This window comes from Phasianus colchicus, chromosome 9, assembly GCF_987193195.1.
Source record: "Phasianus colchicus chromosome 9, bPhaCol1.hap1.1, whole genome shotgun sequence".
Classification (NCBI taxonomy): domain Eukaryota; kingdom Metazoa; phylum Chordata; class Aves; order Galliformes; family Phasianidae; genus Phasianus; species Phasianus colchicus.
Window position 1 is genome coordinate 25,077,606 of NC_143444.1, and position 12,847 is coordinate 25,090,452.

General features: G+C 40.5%; 1 long non-coding RNA gene across 1 annotated transcript; it reads right to left on the reverse strand.

Moving 5' to 3' along the window:
• Positions 1-4,490: 4,490 nt before the first annotated feature.
• LOC149916882 (uncharacterized) lies at positions 4,491-9,324 on the reverse strand. The gene is made up of 3 exons (XR_016468972.1): positions 9,277-9,324; positions 7,166-7,245; positions 4,491-4,886 (listed from the first exon to the last, which is right to left on the reverse strand). It is a non-coding gene; the product is annotated as an uncharacterized LOC149916882 (long non-coding RNA).
• Positions 9,325-12,847: the final 3,523 nt, after the last annotated feature.

A 12,847-nucleotide genomic window follows, 5' to 3' on the forward strand; every position in this document is an offset into this window, starting at 1 on the left:
CACTACGAGAAATTACAGATTGTCATAGGAAGATTTTAAACTTGGCTTGGTAATGGAATATCAGAGTACTACTGATAGAGATGTATTCTGAGCATCTCCAGAAAACTGGACAATATCCAGCCAAAAACTGCATTTTGTTGGGAGTTTATAAATCAGTAATTCAAATGATGTCTTCTTTTTAGTTAATTCAAGCGCTTCCTATGTGCAGGGTGTAGGCTGAAGGTATTTGATGATTCATTCTCCACATACCATTAAGCAACACCCTTTGTCAATTCTGCTACAAATGTAAAACATAGTAATTACATTACTTAAATCCATAACGCCTATTTGAATTCAGTGTAAAATTCAGAACTGAGGTGGAATTTTTTAATGTATGAGACAGTTAAAAAAATATTCTATCTGGAAAGTTTGCTTAAGGGAAAAAATCCCCCCAAAATTTCAATTTGTTTAAACAGTAGATATTAAGTGGGTTTTTTTGTTTGTTTATTTGTTTTCTCTACTTCCTTTACTTATGGAATTACTCTGTTGTTAGAAATGATTTCATTAAGGTTGCCATTTCTGGGGGGGTGGGAAAAGTCGTTGAAGCCAGTAACACCAGCATGATGTTCTACAAAGCTCTCCACAGACATCAGCTTTTTCAGTTCTCTCTCTCCATTAGCCAGCAGTTTTGCTCCCAAATACTTCTTCTCCCAGCCAGCTTCATTGAGTACATAATGTGTTACACCCAGATGACAACCAGAGAGAACTGAGTGGTCTGCTTGTTGAAGAAATCCAAACAAGTAAAAGGCTGGTTTGCTGAAGTGCCATTTTCTGTATTGGTGGGGAACGTTTGTACTAACAGTTTCAGAATGCTCTAGGATAAAATTTTCAGATTCTTCATCATCTTGGCAAGGCCTTCCTTATTTCTACAGTGTGTAGGGATTCTTCTTTCAAATCACATGTTAACAGGTACTGGTAGATCTGGTTTGCATGTGCAAATCCTGTTTGTGCAGCAATGCAAGGATTTCTACATGTGAAAATTGGTAAAGGAGTATCAAAATCTCTGCAAATTCCTTGTTTCAGTTGGTCTGGTGCCAGCTATTGTACTGTACTGAGCAATATTTCATGCACTTCTGATTGTCCAACAAAACAGCTTAGGCTGAGCCTATGAAGCTGGACAACATAAAAGGCCTGTTCAAAGTTTTGATAAAAGTGTTAGAAGCATGTTCAGTTCCCTGGTCCATAATCAGAAACTTCATAACACAGTTCTGCCAATTTGTAGCTCTGACCATAAATCTGTAGAGAAAGCAAATTGAAAGCCCCTACCCTAGACGAAACTGAACGTTCTCAAATTGTGACCATCACTAAGGTTTCACCTTGAGTTCTGTGGGCAAGGAAGCTCCTGGTGTCCCCCTTACAGTTTTGGTGTGAGATGAAATATAAAGGAGAACAATTCCTGTGACTCAAGCACATCACCAAATGCAAAGAGTTTGTTTACATAGATTCTATCTGTAATCACTGATGGGAGAGGAATTAAAATCAACAGGATTTCCTGGCACAGCACAGTGCTCCACAGGCTGTGGATCAGTTTCCAGGTGGTAGATGGGCAGAAAGCAGCTGCAAGCATCCTTATGTCACAGTATAGGCTTCTCAGCTGCTTTTAACATAGCTGTGCTCATCTGGCCTTCGAGGTCTTCATGTAAGTGCAATTCAGATCATAGGGAATGGGAAAGGAGTGGATATTGTGGTTCTGTAGTTCATGACTTGTCCCTGTTTTCTTCTCTTATGGTGCAAATGAGGCAACACAAATATTTTCAGAGGTGACTTGGTGCTGTTACTGCTGATAGGATCTTCTGGTTGGGTTCTGCAACCCCTGACTTGCAGACAAGGCAAGGTGCCTGCTCTGTGCCTTCAGCCTCCCTCTGAGAAAGGCAAGAAGGCAGCTCCATGTGCCAGGTGTTAACCTGGGAGCCTGAACGGAAGAAAACATCCCATTTGTGCAGTTCAGTGTAACTGGAAAACATCTGTCCATCATGCCACACAAGATAAGGTGATTTGTGAGTCCATTTACCTCAGGTGAGTTTAGTTTTTGATCTTGAAGGAACCCAAAGCAGGGAAAGCTGTCTATATGCTGTGCTGTCCAGCCTGCAGAGCATGCAGAGGGCAACAGGCAGCTGGAGAGATCCTGCATCTTGGCTGCTTTCTGGAGGCATTTGGAGACTCCCAGCTCCTCCTCACCCTCCTCTCATCCCTAACGATAACCAGACTCCCCCATCTGCTTGCAGTATCTAAAAGGGGTGACCTCAATTAAACTGAATGTTTCCCATAATTTGTCTGATAGGGAAGTTTTTATTGTTTCAACCTCACCGTGATTCATCTGCAAAATATTTTGTTTCTCTTCATGGTTTGGTGGTAATTTTTGTTTTCCTATTTGCTTGGTTGTTTTTCTTTACATCTGCAAAAGTTTTTGTTAATTCTGTAATAATACTCTGCTTTGTGGGCAGCTATATGGAAAAAACAAGTCAGTGTTAAACCAGTTCCAAGCCCAACTTCACACACGGCAACCAGACAAGGCTGAAGTGCTGCCATGTATTGCAGACAGCCAGAAGACTTTGCAGGTGACATTTCCAAGTGCACTTGCTCTCTGCTTTGGCCTGACTTAGCTTCTGTGGAAGCCAGTGGTAGTTTTGTCACTGACTTCACACCATCAGCTCTGCATGATAATCCCAAAACATTAATTTCTGGACAATGGTTGACACTGAAGCACTTACATTCTTTCAAGTCTTGATCCGATGCTTTGTGAGGAGCAACAGGAGGACAAAGGAGGAAAGGGATTCATGGTGTTGCTGGAACAGCTGAACATCTCCTGCAGAGGATGCCCACTAGGTCTGAGATGCTGCGGGCTACGGGGAATAAGGGAAACAGAAACTGTTGTGGCTGAGTCTGTAGGTGAAATCTGAATTCTTCAACCTCAGAGTTCTCAAAACAGAAGCCTGTAATGCTTGGCACTTAATTCATCTGGTAGCTTTTCTTCAACTGCTTAGTGGCCAGGCTTGCCTTGTGAAAGGAGATGAGTGAAGAATGACTACAGAATGTGATGTGTATGATTTTGGAAATTTTAAATGTCAAGATGGTTTATTGTAGGACCCTAAACTGTGATTTAGGCTGTCAGGGGGGCAAAATGATGTGGGAGAGAAAACCCAAAGATTGCCAACACCAGCTACAAGGGAAGGAGGAGTTTGGTCCTCAATTTTCCCCACTGTAACTTCCTGGCAGGCAAAGCAACTTAGTGAATTGGGCACAACCTGGACTGGTAAACTGTTCCTCTGGGATCAAGGAACTTCTGTCCAGCCAAATAAGACCTCCCTATAAACCATAGGGAAACATCTGTATCATCTCTTTGGAAAGTATGTGGGACAGCAGGATCTCAGCCCCTTGCTGTGATCGCAGTGAGTCAGGAATGTTAACAGTTGCATTCAGGGTATATGAAGGCAACCTGCTTTTTTTTTTTTTTTTTTTTTTTTAGCCCAATCCAGCTGTATTTGCAATTGTAACCATCGTTGCTGCTTCTCAAGTTTGTATTGACCATTTTTAATTAGAGTGGATTTTTCTGGCAAGTCCCAATCATGTTGTTAATTAATTAGGCTTCAGTATCTGCTCCAGTGCCAGAGCGTTGGACCATGGCTGTCATGCTTCCTTGATGTCAGTGAGAAAGAGAGATCTGGTTTTGTCTTGCTGTCTGTAGATGACAGGATTTTCCAGAAAGAGCTCAGATTTGCTAACTTGAAGTGAGAAAAACAAACATGAAAAGCCCAACATCTTCAGCTACTGACAGCTACCTTCCCTGTGGTGCTCTTTTCTAAAAGCTGAAGCTCAAAAACCACCCAAACAGAAGCAATACTCAGCACTGAAGGTTGAATTCTCTTCGCAGCCTTTACATTGTGGGTTGCCCTGGTGCCCCCCCCCCAGTTTTCACCTATCAATGCTGAGCTCAGTTCACTGTCAGCACTAGAAATTGATGCCCCAGCATTACACTCCTTAGCATGGATCATGCTTGAACTTTGGGGGCTTGTGCGTGGAAGGATATAGGGAAAGACCATGTGGGTCAGTGGTTTTCAGCCTGTGAAGCAGACTTCTAGGAATTAGATAAAATCAAATTATTCTGAGTGGTACAGAATTCTACAGATTTTCTAAACATTCTTCATCCTCACTGGAAAATGGTTCAGAGTCCTCAGACAGGAAAAAATTGAAAGCCCCTGTCCTAGTACAAAGGGAACCATCTGTTCTTCTATCTACCGAGCCAGAAAAGCACTATTTCTCTTTCTTTCTACAGCAGTAATAATGAAGATTGCATTTGATCACAGGAATGTTTTAGTCTAAGTATTGGGTCAAAATCCCCGATTTTTTACAATTAGTACTGTTAATTAAAGAAAGATACTGTGGTACCACTGAGACATTTTTACCAAAGAGATTTTTATTCTTTCTTTTTATTAAACACAGCCAAAGGAAAGCCCTATTTACAGGCTAGAGAACAGCAAAGCAGAAAAAAAGGAGTTAGTAAAAAGGCATTTGAGAATTTATTTCAAATGCACGTTCAGTTGTTATCCCTTCCATCAAAGGACCTCAAAGTGCCTTTAAACTGCTGGCAACTGCCCCAGAAGTTATCTTTGCTGTAGGCATTATTAAGCCCTTGAAAAGCTAAGATGTAAGCAGTGGGTGACTTTTCACTCAAGGTTACTCTGCAAGTCAGGATCAGGGATAGACAGACTGTTCTAAACGTGCTTTGGAGAAGCGTTTGGCTGCTGCAGTTGTGCACGTGGGAGGGAAGAGAGAGGAAGGACATCTGTGAACATCATCATAAGATAGGATCCCAGCATCACAGGACTCCAGGCAACACAAAAAGTTTCCTAATCCAACACAAAAGTACTGAATCACAAAGTTATCTTGCATTAACTTAACATTGTTCTCTTTTATGTGTTCACTCCTGGTACCATTCATTCTGATTTGTCTGAGTTTAGATGTAATTTTTTAACTGACTTCTTTCCCTTGAATTTGTCTTCCAAACATAACTGAGCAGGTCTGTGCCATGATACTGAGAATTACAGTGGGGAAACGTTGCCATAGTAGCAATACAAAAAATGAGCAAGTCTGGGTGTGTATCAGACATAATTAAAGTGGGCTTTATTTTCAGGTCAATAACATCAGCCCCACCGATTTCTCTGTAACTGGATAACCCAGAAATCAGGCATCTCTGTTCCATCTCTGCTTGAAAATGTACTTGGCATTTGCTTTTTATGAGAACACATGAGAAAATGTTCATTTCTGTCCAGATCTCCTGTAAAGATCTCAGACGTAAGAGAAGCAGTGCCAGTGCTGAAACATCTTCAAAGCTGAAATGTGCGTTTGATGTTTAAACAAAAATAAATCACTAAACCCTAAAATCAGCCACTGGTTTTCAATAAAAACACTTGATAATTTTTTTTCCCCCCCCCAAGTGTTTAAAAAGCCATCATTTTATAATGAAAAATGTCAGCAAGTCCCAGGTAAAATTAGAAGCCACTTTTGATATCTGGGGGGTGACAACTTTCACGAAGTACAAGTATACAATGCCTTCATCAGAAGGGAGTTCTGTTGGAAGGGTGAATATTCCATTAACATGGGATATATCCTTCCCACAAGCACCAAACTAATAGCTTCGCTAATTACATGACCGCAATTCACATTCTTAATGAATAAAATAATTATAATTGCACCCGATCTTTGTTAGATTAGGGAGATAGCAGCTTTCAGAAAAGAAAGTCTTTTTAAAAAGGAATATGCATTCTAGGTTATGCATGTAACCTGCATTTAAACAGACAGTAACATATGTGGAAAACAATTGCTTTACAACCCTCTTCTATAAATGAATTGCCCAGATAACACCTCCTCTTGTGAATCAAACAAACGATTCCATGATGGGAGCAGCAGCAGCACAAACTCATTGGTGTAGTGTTTTCTGTTCACCTCCAGATCAGAAGACACCATGTATTTATTTTCAGAAGCAACAATCGCTGAAGAACAACTTTTCCTCAGCATGTACTGAGGCTGCTGGATAGTGAGAGCTGAGACCTGCCCACAACACGTGGAATGTGAGGAGTCCCAGAGTAATTTTGATCCTCTGCTGCCTTCAAGGTGCTGGGAAAAGGAATTATTCTCACTTTTCCTCCAAATGGGCTCCCCACCCATGCTTCTAACTGACAGCTCAACATGAAAGAGTTCATCCGCAGGAAGCTATTAAAGTGATGATCATTCTTGTGGTTTATGCATTGATACAAAAATTCTTGGTTAAAGAAAAAAAAAAACACAAAACCAACAAAAAACCCACTGTGGTAATTTACTTAATAAGTTTTTCCTCCTCTTAAGTAAACTTGGGAGAAGTCCCAATGAAGGTGGTTGACTGTGTTGGATAATTAAAGGATAAATCTTTGTCAGCATAACAGATTTGTGAACGCTGTGTAAATACGCATTTAGGCAGTTAAAGCCGAGATGTGTCTCACTGCACAGTCAGATACATAAACAGCTGCTTTAGGATAAGGCCCATTCAGCCAAAACATGTGCTAGAATTCCATGCAGAAAACTTTCTGCCCTGGCTTTACCAGTGTCAAACACAGCTGTTGCACTTTGCTGAAATCTCCTTGGAACCAAAGTTAACTCATCTCACTGGAAGACTGTTCATGGTTTCTGCTTTTCAGGACAACAAGAAAAGGTTGAGCTGAACAACTGGGAACATTTCCCAAGATGAGAAGAGATGGAAAAATGCTTGGATATGAGCTTGATTGCATTTGAAGTGTGGCAATGGCATGCAGCCAGGATTAAGATACTCTATGAGAGCGAAAAGATGATCCTATACCAAACAAATCTCGTTCCAAATTAGAGTTCTTTAGCCTCAAAAAGAAGCTCATTTCCCTGCAAGTCTCTCAGCTACTTCTGAGTGGGGGCCAGGTCAGCAAGAATGAATATCTTTTCTCATTGTTCCTCACTCAGGCTACTATTTTCTTTTCAGTCTCCCCATGACTGTTTTTGTCTTTTTCCCTTCCCCCCCTTTTAGAGGGTGAGCTAACCCTGGGCCTGAACACAGAACAGCTGGAGGACAACTGAGAGGACATTTAGAATGACAGGTACAACAGAGACAATGAAAATCACTGACCTGACCCAAACGTTTTCAGAAGCTTCTCATGGCCTCATTTCCTCCCTTTTTTCCTGTTGAAGGTCTTTTTACTCATTCACCTGCAAAACCAGGACTCTGCTCAAAATAGTGGAGGTGGTAATGCAGTAGTAAGATAGGCATACCCAAGGAGATATGGCTGACACAGGAACTGGAGAAGGTGGTTTCCACTGAAATAAAGTCTCCTGGCAGAAATTTTAATTCTCAAGAGGCTGATAAAAGCATCATTTGAGCATTAAATAACAAAGGGTAGGAGCACATCTATGCTACTACCAGCCCTGTCCCCGTGCAAATCGTATTTCAAGGACTTGCCAGGAAATAATGAAATAATACAGTGGCTTATCTTTCTGGTAACATGCGATTTTATGTTTTATTTTAAAGTGCTAGCATTTAGAATGGCATACAAATCCTTTTTTATGTTGGTTTGCTCTTTTCAGTCTCAAGTTTATTTCTTTGATTAAGAAAAGAAATTTGACTAGATGTGCCAGGGGCAGGACTGACCTTGGGAAGAGGTGTTGTAACCATAGGGAAGCAGAGCTAGTTAAGAAAATCTTCATCATGAAAGTGCTCAAAAGAGCCCCCCAGATTCAAGAGAGTCCCCAAGATTCAATGACTCACCCAGACTAGAGTCTTAAAAGACTGCAAACTTAAAAATCAGACAAAACCCTGCAGCAAGGTCTTCCAAATGTCATCCTGTGATTGTCCAACATTCGGGCAGATGCCACAAAACAATGACACAAAGAAACACTATTAAGATGATAATTGAAACGTTGTGCCTTGCTAATTTATATTTAGAAATCTGCAGCTTGCTTCAATCTGAGAAGTCTTTTGCAATGTTTTCATGGGGAAATTGAATTCTTGAAATACATACAAATTCAGAGCCTGGCCATAGGTCACGTCCTAATTCCACTGAGCTAGGTTACAAACTTCTGATATATAACCTGCTATGAACTTGCTATTGCCATTAAACTGTTCCTGTTTGTTTTTCAAACTTAAATACTCCTTAGGAAAGTGCTGCCAGGTAAGACTGATGCTGTCTTGCAGTGACAATTCAGGAATGTTCCAACTCCCATACTCTGCAATCTCAGTAGGTTAGTCAAAAGATGACTTGAGGAGGTGAAATTTGAGATAAAGAGAACATAAATCAGATTAAGGAAGTGTATGCAGGAGTCCTTCCTTAACTGCTCCAATTCTCTAATATGTTTAACTCCAGGAAGTAACGTGATGGGTAATCCTTAAATCATACTTAGGACAACTGATTTCACCAGAATCCAGTGTTGAAAAGGGGAGTTATCCATTCTAAAACTTTATCCTCATCACCTGAATTGCTTTTAAAGAGTAATCCATCTCTGTTGGAGGTAGAAAAATAAAAAGATGTTACCTGCTGTATAGTTTAAGGTTCTAGATAGAGACAACTCACAAAATAGTAATAACCTCTTTTTCTTATTTTTCTTCAGTAAGGAGATGTTTTGATATCCAAGTCACCAAATAAAGCTTGACTCCAGCAGAATGTGGTAGGGCTCTGCCATCTTCATTCTTTGATCGTTTCAGAAAGAAGTGAGAAGCATGTCATTACATGCTTCGTATGTCTATTTTTCCTTCTCCCCCACTCCCAACTGAACAGTATTTAAATCTGCTGATTTATTTTAATCACAAATATAATAGAAGATTACAGATTCCAAAAATATTAAACTGCTGAAAAAGTGATGGAGCTCAGAGGCTGAATAATGTGAGACAGTTTACAGTGCAAGCTTACTCTTGTTAGACAGTTAAGAAATTTAGCCTTTGACACTTATCTGTGATAAGCCAATAGTCCTGTTACTCTTAGAAACACAAGCTTGTTTCCTTGATTCTGAAGATCAGTTATGTCCAGAAATCACATTTTGATTTGTGTTCCTGTGTCAGGGAGTTTTAGATGGAAAAAATCTTAATACTGTTCCATAGCCTCTAACAACAGCTGTGATTCTGCATTAAGGATGTGCTTCATATGGCAGGTGTAGCAATTGGACAGATCAATACAGTGAGAAAGGCATTACAACAAAGGTGTGATGACAAAAGAACTAGCACAATAGAGAGAGAAGAAGACTGCTCACCCATATCAGAAGATTCCAGGTTCACAGGGGGAAGCTTCACCAAGGAGGGATCTCCAAAAAGAGATCTTTCCCCAGTGGCAGTCAGCCCTTAAATGGGGTCTGAGAGAGGTGCAGCCAGGCTCCACCCCTTCTGATCACACAGCTGAATTGCCTTCACCTGTGCTTCCAGGACTGACCTGGTCCTTTCCCCAGGTGCTCAATCAGTGGTTCAGGCTGTGACTCAACTATTCCCATACAGTGGGACTTGAAATGAGGGATATTTTTTATGGTGTTAGTGTTCAGAGAGCTGGAGAATATGCTTCTACCTTCTTAATAGAAGGAGTTGCTGGAACAAACTGCTTCCAGAGAATACACTGAGATTTCTCTGAAGAAACTGGCTAGTCTCTGGAAAAAGTTCTGGAAAAGCACCATAAACAAGCAGAGAACCAGAATCTGACAAACCAAGGAGCTCACCTGTTTGACAAGTGTGGTTGTTCTTACTGTTGTTATTTTCAAATCAAATCTCTTCTCTGTTGTGTAGCTGTGGGAAATGATTCTGGTTTTGCTGCTCCTGTTTGCAGGGGGGTTATCTTTTAAATGCAGCAATTGTTAGTGAGAACAGCTGAGTGACTTAGGTCTTTCCAGCATGGAGGCTTCACTGTGTTAGTAAACCAGGCACTTTGTACTGTCCTCATGGGAAGAGTCTGCAGTGATACTAAGGCTGTTTTCCAAGAGACTGTCATTTCCTGCAAGAATATATGTGATGTGCTGTTGGGACTTTTAGAGAGATTGGGGAAAAATATTTCTTGGGACCTGAAGCCAAGGAGTGACTGATCCTGGCAGTTGAATTCCCTTTCAAATGAATGTATAGTGGACCAAATGACTATTATGAAGTTATGGCTAGAAACTTATTTATTTGGGACATTAGGATGCTCAGAACCAGCATGACTCATTGGCAGACTCAAATGTGGCTTCATGGTAAACAGCCCAGACCTAATACCTCAGTCCAAGTCAAGTCATGTCATAATATACGGCATGTCCCATCTTTTATTTGGAGAGATAGGGATAAAAAAGCATACCCTGCTGTCTCAAAAAGCAGTAGGAATGCCATGAAGGCTTACTGAACCCTGATGCTATACATTAAAGCCAGTATAAACCTTGCAGAAGAATTTCAGCCTCATGGGAAATATTATATATGAGGATGTTTGAGAACTACAGCTGAAGGATTTAGTTTGATGTCTTAATTGGGACCTGATGCACAGCTGCCACCGGGTTTCTTTGCTCCCTAATCTTCATTTCTTTTGCTTGGCAGACACCCTGCAGACAAGCAAGCCTTCAAAAGCTAAAGAAATGTGTTGTAGGTGAGGGTCTAACAGGTTATATACCAGAGACCTCTACAGGATGTGCACAGTTAAAAAGACATTCCTACTGAACTATTAGCAGTGTAAAGCCCGGCAGAGTTTTCTTTGGATGAGGCATGCATTTCTGTCCCTCTCCTGATCTGTGAGAACAGGCCAAGAAATTGGGTTTATTTTTTTGCTTTCACAGAATCCTGCAAAAGATTTATAACTGTTGCTGAGAAGCAGGTGCCAGAATGGCCATGATAGATTGGGAAATTGCATTCCACTGAGAGGAGTCCAGTTCCAGGAGATGCTCAGGGCTGGTCCAGGACTTTGAAGGGAGCACAGTCAACTTGAATCCCAACTGGTTTATTTCTTTCTCTCTCTCTCTCTCTCTCTCTCTCTCTTTTTTTTTTTTTTCCCCAGAAAGCCTAGGAACTGATTTGCAGAGTTACTTACGTCTTTGTGGTGGTGATATGGGAAGACATACAGAATCTGTTGTTTTTGTCAACATGGAAACATTATTTGTATCATGAATGAATGATCAATATTTTTCTCATAAGAGAGGTTGTTCAAAGGCCGGTCCTTAATCTTATTACAAAATGGCTGCCCTTGCCAGATTTGTCACTTATCCTAACACCACTAGATGTCTTTACGATAATTCCATGATGTGGAAATTCACCTGTACCAGAGACACCATATTTAGGTTCTACACAAGTGCACAGATGGAGATTATCACATAGAATCAATATATGAAGTGGAAAAGCAAAACAAGAAGTTTAGAAGGAAGATTTTCTTTCTCTGAGCTAGACTTCTAGAGAGATTCTGCCTGTATGCTTGACATCTGGCTGCTCTAAAATGTTGGTTTGGGGCTGTTTTAGAAGCTGTCATACATTGTGCATTCTTTATTTCCCCAGGAATATTCTTCTGCCTTGACTATTTTGGTTTTACAACTTCCTGGGGCTGTATTTTTCCATATTCTTGTGACTTGGTTTCCTCTTAGTTCTTCAGTGTCAAAAAACAGATCAGAAGCTTGGGCACACACTGCATCTCTCCACATAACTGTTGGCTCCATGCATCCTAGAGCTGTTTAATTTTGCTTTTGTCTTTTCTGACACAAAATTGACCACCTCAGAGTCATCTACTTTTCCAAAACTAACCAGACAGATTCGTGAAGTCTAGAAATCTGGACCAGAAAATGCCAGTTGGCCCAACCAACTGCCTTTTCTAATCTGTTTTGTTCTTATTTGTTCTTCTGTACCATATCTGCAGCATTGTGTCTGCCCTCAGTTCTCTATTCATTGACCTCCTGTTATATGTGGAAAAAGAAATTTAACAGAATTCACTCTCTGGTGGACTGAACTTCTTTCAAATTTATTCTTCTAATAAAATTGCAGATGAAAATTTGGGGAAACAATGGTGAAACTTGTCCAAAATGTCAAACCACCAAGCAGAATGAGACACTGAGATCCAGCTGTGTAATTCCACAATGGATCTCCTCTCAAAGATCTGCTAGAGAGGAGATGGGCTATGCTACTCATGGTTCCAAGTTAACCCTACACTGAAAGTTGGCACAAAGAAGAAAAATGTCCCATTTTCTTGCACTTCTAGCATTTTCCCAGCAGGGACCAGTGGCCACCAGCCAGGTTTCAAAGAGAACTGTGATTGATGGGTGAATATGCAATGGGGAAAATATCTTGCTGCTTCCTCATGTCTAATTCCCACTGCTTTTGCAGGCTGTATCCCAAGGCACTGCTGGGAATAGACAAGTGAGTTTTCTTTCTTGGACGTCTTGATGTTTGTGAGATGGACAGTTCAATGTGAATTCAGTTCATGCTCATTAAGTGATGATTTGTCATTTGTATACAAAGGTACATAAGTAGAACTTCCCAAATAATCAGAATTAAGAAAGACTCACTGTTAAAGGGGAAAATATGGCTTCCAGAGATCAGATCTTTTGTGGGTGGAGAGAAACAAAAATCTACATATACAATCCCCCTACCATTGCTGACAGTAACTCTTCTTTCCTTACCATTGTGGCTAACTCCGCAATGATCTTGTTAAAATCTTCATTGCAGAATGCCAAGTGAATATTTAAAGAGTCTCTGTAAAATGATAGAAATTGATAGTTAAGTAATGTATAGCATTGCCAAAGTTTGCAATTTGCTGTTTTCAGAAGTATGGGCATAGAAAGGAAAGCTTTCTTGCTATTCCTCTAGAATAATTTGTTGGATGGTTTTGGAGGGCAGCTG